General features: G+C 34.4%; 1 non-coding gene across 1 annotated transcript; it reads left to right on the forward strand.

Moving 5' to 3' along the window:
- Positions 1-13,486: 13,486 nt before the first annotated feature.
- On the forward strand, positions 13,487-13,627 carry LOC135277487 (U4 spliceosomal RNA). Its single transcript, XR_010345089.1, has one exon. It is a non-coding gene; the product is annotated as a U4 spliceosomal RNA (small nuclear RNA).
- Positions 13,628-15,871: the final 2,244 nt, after the last annotated feature.

The following is a 15,871-nucleotide window of genomic DNA, read 5'->3' on the forward strand; positions in this document are numbered from 1 at the left end:
TACTAAAGTAATGGAATAATTAGTTAAAAATTAACTGTGAAAAACAGAAACAGACAAATTAAATGAAATGTGAAATGTTAAATTTTAAAGCAATGCATTTAGAAAGTCAAGTATAAAAGGGAACATAATCAATAGCTTCTACTATAGTTTCACATAGAATGCTATGTAAAGACACTGACTAGGACTTTTCAAAGTCGTTTTGAAGATAGCCATTTTAGGACATCTGTAATTAATCAAATAGCAAATAACTTTACTAAGTTACAATTAAGAATAAAGTTCTTCAAAATCTGTTCTATAGTCAGTTCTATTTTAATATGTGCATTGCTTCTTTTTTATTTCATTTGACTGAAATTATGAAGAATCAAAATTTAAATAGTTCATATAAACATATCTGGTTTTGAAAAGAAAATGGTGCAAATATAAAACTCAGAAGATGTAAGGAGGAAAAAAGGCAATTTAAAGTGCAATGAGTACAGATATGGTATCTGTGGGCTATATTCCAGACCTGGCTCTTCCACTAACTGGTTGAGTGAAAATGGATAAGTCATTGAGCATCTGGAGCTTTAATTTCTTCCTATGCAAGTTGAGAGAGTGAATGATGTCTGTAAGATTCCTATTTCTAAACTATAATAAATCTTTGACCTTTAAATAAGCCCCAATACAGAGCATAAGTAATGTTTATATAGATTCTGAGCACAAACCTCCCCTAATATATGTTGTTCAAAGAGTCTCCATAAATCTTACAACAAAGCCTGTAATATGGGATACCTATTGTCAATTCACTCTCTACTATATGGCACTCTCATTTCTTTTGTAGCTTATTGTCCATTGCACTAAGTTCCAAGAATGTTGAACTGCTCACATTTTCTCTTATGCCCAGGTTTTTATCTCTAGATTTATTCAGCAAACTTTAAAAAGTCCAAGCTAAATTGTTTTAGTAAGTGAAGCAGCTTACAGTGGACAAATAAAAGGATCTGAATTTGTAGTTCTTATTGTTGATGGAGATTATTTTGTGCCCATAAACAAATCCTTGAGCTTCTCCTCTAGCAAAGAGAGGTTCAAAGTATGAACGAATGACTGTTTTCTCCTAAACAATAACCACCAAAGGCTTATTGAATCTAATCCTCATCTTATGGAAGCATTAAGGGATTTAGGTAAAGCAGTAATCCCTATGATAGATGGTGGGCATAGAGGTGGTAAAAAGGGAAATTTTACTCTGCTGGTGGGAATGTAAACTAGTGCAACCACTATGGAAAACAGTATAGAGCTTCCTTAAAGAACTAAAAGTAGAACTACCACTCAATCCAGCAATCTTACTACTGGGTATCTACCCAAAGGAAAATAAGTCATTACATGGAAAAGACACTTGCACACACATGTTTAGAGGAGCACAATCTGCAATTACAAAAATATGAAACCAGCCTAAATACACATCAATCAACGAGCAGATAAAGAAAATGTGGTATGTATACACCATGGCAAACTATAATAAAAGAAAAAAAATGGCATTCACAGCAACCAGGATGGAGCTGGAGACCATTATTGTAAGTGAAGTAACTCAGGAAAGAAAAACCAAATACTGTATGTTCTCACTTGTAAGTGGGAGCTAAGCTATGAGGATGCAAAGGCATAAATGCTGTAATGGACTTGGGGACTCAGGGAGAAGAGTCCCCAAGTGAGGGAGCTGAAGAATAAAAGACTACACATTGAGTACAGCATATACCGCTCAAGTGATGAGTGCACCAAAATCTCATAAATCAACACTAAAAAACTTATCCTTGTAACCAAAAACCACCTATTCACCAAAAACTATTGAAATAATAAAATAAAATAAAATAAAATTAAATGTCTTATAATTGTTTTCTGTGACATAATAGAAGTTACATAAAAGAAATTTCCTGTTAGAGAAATTCCTTTCCATGCTTTCAGGGATTATGTGGGCTCAAAGAAGAGTGAATATGATTATCCTAGTAATGGTATTCCTGGAATTTAGTGAAATTGAGAATAAGCTAGAAAAGAGATAGGACACAAACAAATGGAAAAACATTTTATACTCAATGATAGGAATAATTAATATTGTGAAAATGGCCATACTGCCCAAAGAAATTTATAGATTAAATGCTATTCCCATTAAACTATGATTCACATTCTTCACAGAACTAGAAAAATTATTTTAAAGTATATATGAAACCAAAAAAGAGTCTAAAGAGCCAAGGCAATCCTAAACAAAAGGAACAAAGCTGGAAGCATCACGTTATCCAACTTCAAACTATACTACAGGGCTACAATAACCAAAACAGTATGACATTTGTACAAAAACAGAAAAATAGACCAGTGAAACAGAACAGGGGCCCAAAAATAAGGCTGTACATTTACAACCATCTGATCTTTAACAAAACTGACAAAAGCAAGCAATGAGAAAAGGACTCCCTATTCAATAAATGGTGCTGGGATAACTGGCTAGCCATATGCATAAAGTTAAAACTGGATCCTTTCCTTAAAATATATACAAAAATCATTGCCAGCGGTATTAAAGACTTAAATGCAAAACTCAAAACTATAAAATGCCTGGAAGACAACCTAGGCAATACAATTTACAACAAAGACACAGGCAAAAATTTCATAATGAAAATAGCAAAAGCAATTGCAACAAAGCAAAAATTGACAAATGCAATCAAATAATCTAAAGAGCTTCTGCACAGTTAAAGAAACTATCAGCAGAATAAACAGAACCTACAAAATGGAAGAAAATTTTTGCAAACTATGCATCTGACAAAGACCTAGTATCCAGTATCTATAAGAAACTTAAACCTATGTATAAGAAAAAAATAAAACAGTAAAAAGTAGGCAAAGGATATGAGCAGACATTTCTCAAAAGAAGATGTGCATGTGGCCAAAAAAACACGAGAAATTGCTCAATGTCACTGATCATTAGAGAAATGTAAATCAACACTACAATGAGATACCATCTCACAATTCAGAATGGGTATTATTAAAAAGTCAAAAAATAATAGATGCTGGTGAGGTTACAGTAAAAAATGGAACACTCACAGACTATTGGTGGGAGTGTAAATTAGTCAAACCATTGTGGAAAACAGTGTGGTAATTCCTCAAAGACCCAAAAACAGGACTACCATTCAACTTATCAGTCCACTACTGGGTATATACACAAAAGAATAGAAATTGTTCTATCATTAAGCCACATGCATGAATATGTTCATTGCAGCACTATTCACAATAGCAAAGACATTGAATCAACCTAAATGCCCATCACTGGTAGACTAAATAAGGAAAATATGGTACATATACACCATGGAATACTATGCAACCAGAAAAAAAGAATAAGATCATATCCTTTGCAGGAACATGGCTGGAGTTGGAGGTCATTATCCTTAGCCAACTAACACAGGAATAGAGAATGACGGATGGGAGGAAGAAGAGCATCAGGAGAAATAAATAATAGGTACTAGGCTTAATACCTGGGTGATACAATAATCTGTACAAGAAACCCCCAAGACACGAGTTTACGTATACAGTAACTGTGCACCTGGAACCTAAAATAAAAGTTCAAATAAAAAGACATACAAGTGATGCATAGTGGACAGTTGATTGATAATAGGTATCCCATGTTACAGGCTTTGTTGTAAAGACACTGCAGATTCTTTGAACAACTTTTAACAGGGTTCCACAAGCTGAATTGAGCATAAAGACACCAGGCATTAAACTGTGAAATATAGTCTTCCCACTAGTTAAAAGCCTAGAAATTCTCCTATATCTGAGGCGATCTAAAACATAACCCCAAATACACAAAGTCCCAGCTATCTAGGATGAAGTCTGGGCAGGGGAAATACTTAAAGCTCTTCTGTAGTAATCAGGAATAAAGTGGAAAAAATGTTCTCTGTAAACTTTTAAGAGTCTGAGGCACAGTCAAGCTCTCAGTTACCAAATGGAGACTTCAGTTCTACCATTTTCAAAGGATGATTTTCACTACTTAAATCTTTTTGTAAAGCATTATGATAAGAGTAGTTGTTTAGGGGAAAAGATATGTCAGAGAGTTGAGCTCAATTTTGTATTTTTTTAGAATGAAGCATGATTAAATGAACTGAAATATCTAAATAAATGGTTTACTTAACACCTAACACTTACTAAAATTACTATTTCCTAAGTGCTATACATATTCAATGCTTACAACAAATCTATGAAGTAGTTATTATTATCTTCATTTTAGAGATGAAATATTTGAAACATAGCAAGGTTAAATAAACTGCCATACGATAAGAAAAAGGAAGTCTGGTGTACTGAGTCAGATATATCTTACACAAATTCTGTGCTCTTAGCCATTATGCTCCTGGAATAACTCTAACTGTATTATCCAGGCAAACTTATTGCTCTAACACCTGAAATCTCAATGGTTCAAGTTAGATACATTACTGACTCACATCAAAATCGTGTGTGTGTGTGTGTGTGTGTGTGTGTGTGTGTGTTAGGAGGAGACAGAAGAGAGACCCGGGCCATTTCCAACTTATGACCTGTCACTTATCACATTTTTTCTTCCAGGGTCTCTAGAGAAGAAAAAAATAAAGTAGAATTGTGTGAAGATGATTTTTATTCAAAGTTGAACATATACCCATTTTTTTCACTGGCCTAACTTTAAGGGGCTAAGGAAACACGTAACTGTGAGCCCAGAGAATCAGATACATTCATCTCTGTCACAAGACATGGGCTACATAGTGAAGAAGTCAAAATAAGTGATACCAACTCTTAGCATTGTTATTCACTGAGAATGTCTCTTTACTATGAAAAATCCATTTCATGCTTGTCTACTTTGGTAAATCACAAAATTGAGTTTTAAATTGGTTAAAAATGAGAGTGATCACAAGGAAACTGAAAGGCATTTGATGTTGATAATCAGAAGCTGGCATTTGCCCAGATGTTAACATAATCTAATTCTAGTTTATGATCATAATCTGTGCAATTTCTCTTCTTGGAGAACGGGTGCTGATTTCTTGCAAGCTGTTGTCCTAATAAATGCCAAAATGTTTGGTTTTATTTTTCCAAATATACAGAAAGACCCATAAGATATACTATTGTCAACTATATTCTCTAATATCTAGCACAAACTAGGATATATATCACAAAATACAAGAGAAAAAAATATGGTTTTCATACTTGCTATAACACCTGAATTCCAACAACTTGGCAACCACTCAGTAGACCTACTTGAAGAGTTGCCTTTATTCTCGCCACTGAACAGAGTCATTTGAAAATGGAGATAAATGTAAAGTTTACTGAGTTTCACAAATGTTATATTAAAATAAATTTCTCATTCATAAGAATTTACATTCATATTCAACAATATAAGAAAGTATTCTGCTATTATTGTTATTAAGTAATAAATGAACCATTAAATATTTTCTTATTCATAAAATTTGTTCATATTTAGTGGCATCATTCAATAGATCACTGCAATATATTAATTGTAAATAACTTTTTAAACTTAAATCTAGGAGAATGTGATTTTAGAAATTGTCAGGCTAGAGACAGGAAACTAGAAGAAAAGAAGAGTGAATTAAGAGACAAATGCAAGCCCTGGAAAAGGAGTATACATTGGGACCAACATTTGCTTTTATTATTCTATTTTTTAGTAACAAGAGTCCAAAGACTATGAAAACAATGCCAATACTAGGATAGATAATATTGATTCTTCTTTCTTCCAATATGGGAGGATGAGGAGTAATTTTCAGTTTGGGGTATATTTTAATTTTTACAAAACATACAATTATAATATACAGCATAATGATAGAACAAAGACATATTTATTGAAAAATTAAATTTGTGATCTTCCACTTATTGGTTGTATAACCTTTCAGATTTCACTGAATCTCTCAGGAATTCAATTTACTGTCTCTAAAAATAGGGATAAGAATAAAGACTTAAAAGTAAGACCTAACACCATAAAAACCTTAGAAGAAAATCTAGGCAAAACCATTCAGGACATAGGCATAGGCAAGGACTTCATGACCAAAACACCAAAAACATTGGCAACAAAGGCCAAAATAGACAAATGAGACCTAATCAAACTCCACAGCTTCTGCACAGCAAAAGATACAGTCATCAGAGTGAATCAGCAACCAACAGAATTGGATAAAATTTTTGCAATCTACCCATCTGACAAAGGGCTGATATCCAGAAACTACAAAAAACTAAAACAGATTTACAAGAAAAAAACAAACAAGCCCATTCAAAAGTGGGCGAAGGATATGAACAGACACTTTACAAAAGAAGACATATATGAGGCCAACAAACATATGAAAAAATGCTCACCATCACTGGTCATTAGAGAAATGCAAATCAAAACTACATTGAGATACCATTTCACACCAGTTAGAATGGCAATCATTACAAAATATGGAGACAGCAGATGCTGGAGAGGATGTGGAGAAATAGGAACACTTTTACACTGTTGGTGGGAGTATAAACTAGTTCAACCATTGTGGAAGACAGTGGGGCCATTCCTCAAGGACCTAGAAATAGAAATTACATTTGACCCAGCAATCCCATTACTGGGTATATATCCAAAGGATTATAAATCGTTCTACTATAAGAACACATGCACACGAATGTTCATTGCAGCACTGTTTACAATAGCAAAGACTTGGAACCAACCCAAATGCCCATCAATGATAGACTGGACAGGGAAAACGTGGCACATATACACAATAGAATACTATGCAGCCATAAAAAACAATGAGTTTCGGTCCTTTGTAGGGACATGGATGAACCTGGAAACCATCATTCTCAGCAAACTGACACAAGAACAGAAAATCAAACACCACATGTTCTCACTCCTAGGTGGGTGTTGAACAATTAGAACACATGGACACAGGGACAGGGGCATCACACGCTGGGGTCTGTTGGGGGAGATAGGGGAGGGACAGCGGAAGGTAGGGAGTTGGGGAGAGATAGCATGGGGAGAAATGCCAGATATAGGTTATGGGGAGGAAGGCAGCAAATCACACTACCATGTATGTACCTATGCAACAATCTTGCATGTTCTTCACATGTACTCCAAAACCTAAAATGCAATTAAAAAAATAGGGATAAGAAGAATCACTAAGTTATGAAAATGTTGTGTGTCTCAATGGAAACAATGCATATAAAGCATTTGTAACATAGTAGGGTACATGTTACGACTTCAGTGAATTTATGCTATGAATATTATTACATGAGTTATTGTCACCCCAAAACATTAATTGCTTTTATCTTTCCAGCTGCCTCTTTTTGCTGTATATTTGTTCACATACTATTAAAGCAGAAACCAACTTTATTTAAAACAAAAGTTGATGAGAAGTCAAAAGTCATATATCTGAGAGGCCTCTGGAGAAAGCCAGTTTGTGTTCCCTTTGGTTTTATGTCACAGCACTAGTATGAGCTGTAGGAAGGAATATACAAAATGCATATGATACTTTCAAACAATATTAAATCTAAAATGGTTTAAGAAAAACTGTAATTGAGAGAAACTCAACTGAAATGATGGAAACCTCTCAGAATTCTGAGTCCAACATAACAAAACATAATTCTGCTGAGAAGGATGCAAACTATGTCTCTAGGGATGCATAAATACTAACAGATATTCAATAAGCAGAGAATACAGAAAATATTATTACTGAATAATTCCTTGGAGTATTACTGGAAAACAAATTAAATGTGAATTTTTATTGAAACATAAGAGCTACAAAGAGTGATATGAAATGTTAAATGCTTAATAACAATGAAGTACTTGTTTCAGTTGAAACAACTGAGGAGATCGATGATTACATGATTATGAGTGGGTAACTCTGCTGACAGAAATAACCATATAGATAGAAATCTCATAGGTTTGACTCTTTTAGGGGGGATGGTGAAAGGAACCAGTTAAAGGCAGACTCCCAGTTCACTAATATTTTCATTGGGAGAATGTCAAGAACCACTCTTCGTTGAAGGAGGAAAGCATATAGTGGAGAATCAAACAAGGTGATTAAGGGAAAGCAAGTTTAGAATGAGTTATAAAGGAAGCCTTCTTGACAACAAGACTACCAAGGAAATGTAGTGCCTCTTTTCTGATAATAAAACACTTTATATAAAGATGATGAAAACAAGAAAAACAGCATATATGTGATTGTAAGCTATTTCATAATGGCAGTTTTGATCATTATAAAGATGCTGATACTGGACTTCCGGGTTAAGATACTGACAGGCAAGAAGAATTGGCTTTGCTTTCCTTGGTAGTCTCAATTAAGTATTTTAATTTTGGTATTTCATGTCTCCTTTCCATTTGTTTTTGCCATGGCCATAGCTACTAACCCAAGTAGCTTTCCCTATTACCTGCTTTCTTGTTTGCTTTATTGTTCTCTACCTCCAACACAAGTTACTAAATGTGGCCTAACACAGTAACTTTAATTACTTCCTTGTCACTAATCTGTGTGAGAGCGAAAATAAAATGTAGAGACAAATCTCTAAAATTTAACATCTTATGGGAAAATCACATAATTGCAATATGGGGCATACACACAGACCAAGTGGTCTTCAGTATGTTTGATGAACAAAGAGAAAGTTAGATTTCACAAAAAGAGAATTATTCTGTATTGTTTTGAAAAGAAGTTCATTGGAACTAGTAAAGTTTTGAGGATTTGGCAAACTCTGATTTGTGTGTGACGGCAGTATATAAAAGCTAGTCTTAGTCTTAGAGTCGCCCAGAAGGTCATTTCAGCAGCTATTTAGGCAAAAGTAATCTTAGGGTTATACCAGGCAGTTTCAGCAACCTGGCTTGCAGAAACTTACATTCTTGGAGCAATTTTATGTGCCCCAAGTACTTTTGACCCTGGCCTCTTGATTCTGATTTAGTTGAGTATGGTGAAAACGACTTAATCTGTATGAACACTTTCACATCTTTTAATGGCTCCCAATTACCTACAGATTCCTCAAGAAAGAAAAAGAAAGGTCATATTAGTGCTGAGATTGTATCAAGTATTAAGCCAGGTACTTTTAATCTCATTGTATTAAAACTTATTAGAGATATAGATGGGTATTATTTGTCCTACTTTGCAGAAGAAGGTCACACACCTTCGGTAGCAAAAGAAAAATAAAAAAAGCTATTCTATCTTATGGCATTCTAACTTGAAAATTTATGTTTCTACCACTACTATATTATACTAGCATGTATTTATTATCCTTTAGTACTGAGATAATATTTTTAATAATAATAATCCACATTTATTAAGCCATTAGAGCATGATTTTGAGTGCTTTGCATACTTTAACCTTCATCTTTTCAAATCAAATCTTCACCTTAACACAATGTCCACTTCAAATCACAGGAATACTTGTTGTACATGACAGTAATTCAGAAATTGCATTTAAAAAAAGTTTTAATATAACTTTTGTACCTTCTCTGTAACAGTACAGGAAATAAAACATTGGGTTCCATGAGTCTAACCAACATTGCTTAGATATGCCTAGGGTGGAATGAACTTTAAATTATAACTTGATTATAATCAGCATATGGTAAAGTTGAGCTTCCAGATAAGATATTCATTAAACTCTCAGTGCTTTATTAACTTATAAAATTCCTGTTTATATATTCCTTAAATAACCAAGTAATTGAAAATGTCATCAATGTAGACTTATTTATAAAACTCAAGAATGTTATGTAATAATCAAAATACCAATGGTTAACTTCAGAACAATAAATAAGACCAAGGAGGAGAGAAATAGATGTTCACATGCTTGCCCACCTCAATACCTCAGAGATCAAGGACTCAATCATGAAAAGGAGGAGAGAAACTATGTTCCTGCATAATACAAAGTGGTAGAGCATCTAGGCTCTCTGTTGGTTGCTGTTAGGGTTGCACTTTCTGAATCCACCTCTGCATCCATTTTAGGGATTATAATTTCCCATAATGCAGCACAGGGAAATGCAAAATGCAACAGGTGGTACAAAAACCACATCAGGTAGAATGAAAGAATCCATATGAACAAGAACAAGGGGATATATGTGGGTAGATGTATTCAGAGGGCTTTAGAAGTCTTTAGTTGTTTGTTTCTCAAGCACTGTTCCCTGTAAAGGAATAGTTACAGATGTTCTACCATTGTGAGTATAATAATTTCCTATCTACATCCTCAGATTACTAAGAGAGAAACTGGAGCAAATTCCTCTTCTGTCATGTAGAATTACACTAGAAATGCAAAAGTATTTAGTTATCAGTTGTACACAAATACAGGCAGTTTCTGGTTTATGACATGAGAGAAGAATGAAGAATTCTTGCCAAAATTAAGACAGAAATTAACTGAAATACATAGTGACAAATTCACCCTGCTTATGAGAATAAATAGGGTAGCAGGTGAATAATATTATCTTAGACAGGTAGAGTTTTACAGGTAGAGCATGGTTTTATATACATATATGTGTGTATACTATGATTAAGCGGTATGTTTTAGTTGTTTATTTTGACTTTGATGTTTTGAGTGTATCAACAGCATTGTAACGTTATTTCATCAATGGTAAATGATCCTCCCAAAACTGGTGTTAGGATGCTGTCTCTCTCAGAAGCATAAAAGGGAATGGCTGGGGTATCTGATCAGGCCTTCCCAGCTTCGTCTTTCCTGTTTTTTCTACAAGTTGCCTCCTGGTTCTCATTTCTCAATTTCTCTTCTCCCTCATTTCACATTAATGTTCCATCCAGGTTCATTTCACTCAAAGATTATTATTCAATGTAAAAAAGTATTCAGATGTTATCAGTTCACATGTTCAATTCACTGGGTTTTCAAAATTCTTGTTAGTTGAAATTCAGTAACTGATAAGTATAGACCTCCAAGCCTCTGGCTCTGCCCATTTACATGTAACAGAGTGGCCTAAAATAACCAAGAAAATGCTTCCCTTTTCCCCTTAGAAGGCAGGTTCTCAATGATGTAGCTCCATAATATTAACATGTTGTCGCCTGATTTCCTGAGTCTGTGAACTTGTGCTCTCTTGTTTTATTAGAATCTTGACAGATCTCTATTTCCTGAAATGTTCTTCTAATCAAATGTTTGAAGATTCAAGTCTCCAATTTGTATTTGATAGCTGTCTTTTTTTCTGTTTATTTATTTATTTATTTTATTTTAAGTTCTGGGGTACATGTGCAGAATGTGTAGGTTTGTTACATAGGTATACATGTGCCATGGTGGTTTGCTTCATCCATCACCCCGTCATCTACATTAGGTATTTCTCCTAAGGCTATCCTTCCCCAATACCCCCACCCCCTGCTATCCCTCCCCTAGCCCTCCATCCCCTAACAGGCCCCAGTGCTGAGAATGATGGTTTCCAGCTTCATTCATCTCCCTGCAAATGACATGAACTCATCCTTTTTATGACTGCATAGTATTGCATGGTGTATATGTGCCACATTTTCTTTATCCAGTCTATCATTGATGGGCATTTGGGTTGGTACCAAGTCTTTGCTATTGTGAACAGTGCTGCAGTGAACATACATGTGCATGTGTCTTTATAGTAGAGTGATTTATAAACCCTTGGGTAATGAGATTGCTGGGTCAAATGGTATTTCTATTTCTAGATTATTGAGGAATTGCCACACTCTTTTCCACAATTGTTGAACTAATTTACACTCCCACCAACAGTATAAAAGTGTTACTATTATAGCTGTCTTATGCTTGCCAGTCACCCATCTTGAACTGTCTCTCAAACTTTCTTTGACATGTCCCATCTTTTAACATTTGGGTAGTATACACAGATCCTAATGATCTTCTGTCAGTCTTTGGGGTAAGGGAATATTTCCTAAACAGCATTAAAAAAACAGTAAATAAATTAAAAATATAAAATTGAAAATGTTAACAATACAATCTTCTATTGGTCAAATGGCATAATTAAAGGAGGACAATACAAACTACATGGAATGGAAAAAGGACTACTTTCCACACAGATAAATGAAAATTATTTCATATCCCAAACATAAAGCACTATAAATCAACAAACAAAATGAAGGCAAAAAAAATTATACCAAAGCAGGAACATGCTAATCATATCATCAAAACAACTGTCTATAGCTTCAATACATACATAATGATATGTGCATATTCATTAATAATCAAGAAAATGAAAAGAAAAAATTACAAAGAAATGATGTTATAAATAAAAAAAAGAACAGGATAAATTAAAATGACTGCTATGTTCTGAATGTTTGTGTACCCCCAAATTTATATATTAAAATTCTAACCCCAAAGGTAATGGTATAGGAAGTAGGGCCTTTGGGAGGTTTATAGGTCATGAGGGCAGAGTGGTCATGAGTGAGTTAGCGTCCTTCTAAAAGAGCCCCTAGAAAGTGCATTTGCCCTTCTTCTGCCATGTTAGGATACAGATACAGATATCAATAAACCTGTAAGCAGGCCTTCCCAAGACAGTGAATTGCTGACACCTTAATCTGGATTTCCCAGCCTCCAGAAGTGGAAGAATAAACTATTGTTGCATGTAAGCCATCCGGTTTATGGTACTTTGTTATAGTAGCCAGAGCAGTCTAAGACAATGACTGATAAGGAGATAGGCAATGGGAATTCTCTTACATTGCTAATGGAGATGTAAATTGGTACAAATATTTGGAAAGGTCTTTGGCATTATCTACTATCAAACCCAGTGTCCTGCAGATTAAATTTTAGACACAACTAATTTTCATGAATATCCATAACAAAAGTAATGTAACAGTACAGTGTTGGTGGTATAGTGGTGAGCATAGCTGCCTTCAAAAAGATTTGTAACATACATAAAAATATTTATGATATTTTATCACCATCAAAACCAACTATAAACATTGTCTATCAACATTAGAATTTATAAATTAATTCTGATATTTTCATATTATAATATGCCATAAGCAATAAAATTAAACTATACATCCAAAAATATGGATGAATCACAATCATAATTTTAGCAACAAACCCAGTTATAATAGAATATATGTCATATGATTCTATATGCATAATTTCAAAAAAATCAAGCTAAATTAATCTCTAAGTAGTTAAGATAGCGGTTTCTTTTAAATAATATGTAGGAGGTAGAGATTTGGCAGAGACACAGAGACAGCTTTTGGGCTACTGTTAAAAATATGAAAGTCATTGTATGTATATATTTACTCTGTGATAATTCTTCAAACCGTGTCCTTAAGAATTCTGTAATTTTGGGTGTCCATAACTAAAAGGGAAAATAAAATAATTCTCATTGGGATAGAATATGTTTTATTTCACTACTGGACCTAGCTATAAAAAAGAATGTGTTAAATTCACTTTTTATCCACATGTCTATTTTTAATAATTAATTGCTCCAGGCATAGTGGCTCATGCCTACAATCCCAGCATTTTGGAACGCCAACGCAGGAGGATCACCTGAGGCCAGGACTTTGAGACCAGCCTGGGCAACCCAAGAAAGAGTCCATCTCTACAAAAGTTAAAATAAAATAATTAGCTTTGCATAGTGGCAGTATCGTAGCCAATGAGGTTTATCCGAGGCGCGATTATTGCTAATTGAAAACTTTTCCCAATACCCCGCCATGACAACTTGAACTATAGTCGGCATTGACAATTTTTGACAGTCTCTATGGAGACTGAGTTATAAAAAATAATGATAATAATAATTAGTTGAGCATGGGTGGCACATATGTGTAGTCTCAACTACTTGGGAGACTGAGGCAGGAGGATTAACCCAGGAGGTTATGGCTGCAAGAAACCATGATCTTGCCACTGCATTTCAGCTGGGATGATAGTGTGAGACCTTGTATCAAAAATAATAATCATAATAATAATTGTCATAAAAGATATGCTAGTTGAAAGGTTTGAAGACTTTCTAATTCTGGAAATCATCTCTCTATTATAGGAATATGAATATCAAAAATAAATAAAATGCATTATACAATGTCTTTTTTCTTTTTCAAAATGCAAATTATTTGAAGGGTAAAAGTCATCAATAACTCATTTTAATAATCCAGCTCTGGTTGGAAGTTAATTTATTTTATTGATATATAATATTTGTACATATTTCTGGAGTACATGTGATATTTTCTCACATGCATAGAATGTAGTATGTATACTCAATATATACAAATAACATGATATTTGTTATTTAGGGTATCCATCACCTCAAGTGTTTATCATTTATATGTTTTGGGAATACTTCAAGTCCTCTTTTCTAACTATTTTGAAATATATAATATATTGTTGTTAACTATACTCACCCTACTCCATTATCAAACCTAAGAACTTATTTCTTCTAGCTATCTCTATGTTAGTATCTATTAATCAACCTCTCTTCATCCTCCCACCCCTATCTATACAGCCTTATCAGCCTCTGGTGTCCATCATTCTCCTCTCTACTTCCATGAGATCAAATTTTGTAGCTCATGCATCTTAATATGTGTGATATTTGTCTTTCGGTGCCTGGCTTAATTTACTTAACTTAGTGACCTCCAGTTCCACTCATGTTGCTGTAAATGACACGGTTTCATTCTTTTTTATGGCCAAGTAATATTCCATTGTGTATACATACCACATTTTCTGTATTCATTCATCTGTTGATGGACACCAATTGATTCCATATATTTGCTATTGTGAATAGTGCTACAGTAATCATGGGGGTGCAGGTATCCTTGTGATGTACTGAATTCTTTTCCTTTGGGTAAATATCTAGCAGTGGGATTACTGGAATGTAAGGTATTTATATTTTTAGTTTTGGGAGAAATCACCATATTTTTCAGATGGCTATACTAATTTACATTGCCACCAATGGTATAGAACCCCAACATCCTCATCAGCATCTGTTATATTTTATCCTTTGATAATAGCCATGCTAACTGGGTGTGATGATATCTTATTGTGGTTTTGATTGACATTTCCCTGATGGTTAGTGATGCTGAAAATATTTTCATATATCGATTGGCCACTTGCATGCCTTTTTTTCTGAGAAATGTCTATTCACATCCTTTGCCCATTTTCTTTTTCTTTTCTTCTTCTTCTTTTTTTTTTTTTTGGAGATGGAGCCTTGCTCTGTTGCTCAGGCTGGAGTGCAGTAGCATAATCTTGGCTCACTGCAACCTCCATCTACTGGTTCAGGCAATTCTACTGCCTCACTCAGCCTCCCAAGTAGCTGGGATTACAGGTGCATGCCACTTTGCCTGGCTAGTTTTTGTATTTTTAGTAGAGATGAGTTTCGCCATGTTGGCCAGGCTGGTCTCGAACTCCTGACCTCAAATGATCCACTTGCCTCAGCCTCCCAAAGTGCTGGGATTTCAGATGTTAGTTACCACACTCAGCCCCTTTGTGGTTGGGATTATTTGTTTTCTTACTGTTGAGTTGTTTCAGTTTCTTGTATATTCTTGATATTAGTCCCTTGTCAATGAATAGTTTGCAGATATTTTCTCCCAATTAACAAGTTGTCTCTTTATTAATTGTTTTCTTTTCTGTGCAGAAGATTTTAGTTTACTATAGTTTTGTTTATCTATTTTTGCTTTGTTTTTATTGCCTATTTTGGTGTCATAGCCATAAAGTCTTGCCTAGACCAATATACTGATATGTTTCCCCTGTATTTTCTTCAAGTAGTTCTAAAGTTTGAGGTCTTATGTTTAAGTCTCTAATCATCTTGAGTTCATTCTCGTAATGGTGAGAGAGACAGGAGTACATGTTCATTTGTCTGCATATGGAGATCTAAATTTCCAAGCATGATTTATTGAATAGTGTGTTCTTTCTCCAGTGTACATCCTTGGTGTCTTTTTACAAAATCAGTTTGCTGTAAGTACGTGGATTTATTTCTGGATTCCCTATTCTGTTCCATTGATCTATGTGTCTATTTTCATGCC

This window comes from Aotus nancymaae, unplaced genomic scaffold (genome assembly GCF_030222135.1).
Source record: "Aotus nancymaae isolate 86718 unplaced genomic scaffold, 86718_ANA_hifiasm-v0.15.2.pri h1tg000003l, whole genome shotgun sequence".
Classification (NCBI taxonomy): domain Eukaryota; kingdom Metazoa; phylum Chordata; class Mammalia; order Primates; family Aotidae; genus Aotus; species Aotus nancymaae.